The 468-nt window shown below is 43.2% G+C and overlaps 1 pseudogene; it reads right to left on the bottom strand.

Moving 5' to 3' along the window:
* Positions 1 to 16: 16 nt before the first annotated feature.
* LOC111737390 lies at positions 17 to 135 on the bottom strand (annotated as a pseudogene).
* Positions 136 to 468: the final 333 nt, after the last annotated feature.

The raw sequence follows: 468 nt of genomic DNA, 5'->3' as shown, positions 1-468 counted from the left end.
TATTTTTAATTTTTTACATCTACAGCACGTGGTCTTCTTAGGTGCTCTCCTATCCAAGCACTAACCAGGCCCGACCCTGCTTAGCTTCTGAGATCAGATGGGATCGGGCTTGTTCGGGGTGGCATTGCCATAGACAATTGCTCCCCATTTAAAAGTGAGCTCCTGACTTACTACTAAGTGCTAGTAGAGATTAACCCTGTGCCCATTAACATCAAGTAACTATGAGATTTGGGCTTCCAGTCAGGATGAAAGAATAGGTAAACACTATGTTCACCTCCTCCCATGATCACATCAAAATTACAACTAAATTACAGATCGACCTAGAGAACCATCTAAAGACTAGCTGAACAGAACTCCTATAACTAAGGATATAAAGAAGAAGCCACATAGAGACTGACAGAGGGACAGAGATGTAACACAGGCTGGTCCTATACCCATATGTGGCGGTTGAGAATCAGGAGAGCTATC

Source organism: Pteropus vampyrus, unplaced genomic scaffold (assembly GCF_000151845.1).
Source record: "Pteropus vampyrus isolate Shadow unplaced genomic scaffold, Pvam_2.0 Scaffold26, whole genome shotgun sequence".
Classification (NCBI taxonomy): domain Eukaryota; kingdom Metazoa; phylum Chordata; class Mammalia; order Chiroptera; family Pteropodidae; genus Pteropus; species Pteropus vampyrus.
This window is presented reverse-complemented; position numbering and strand designations above follow the sequence as displayed.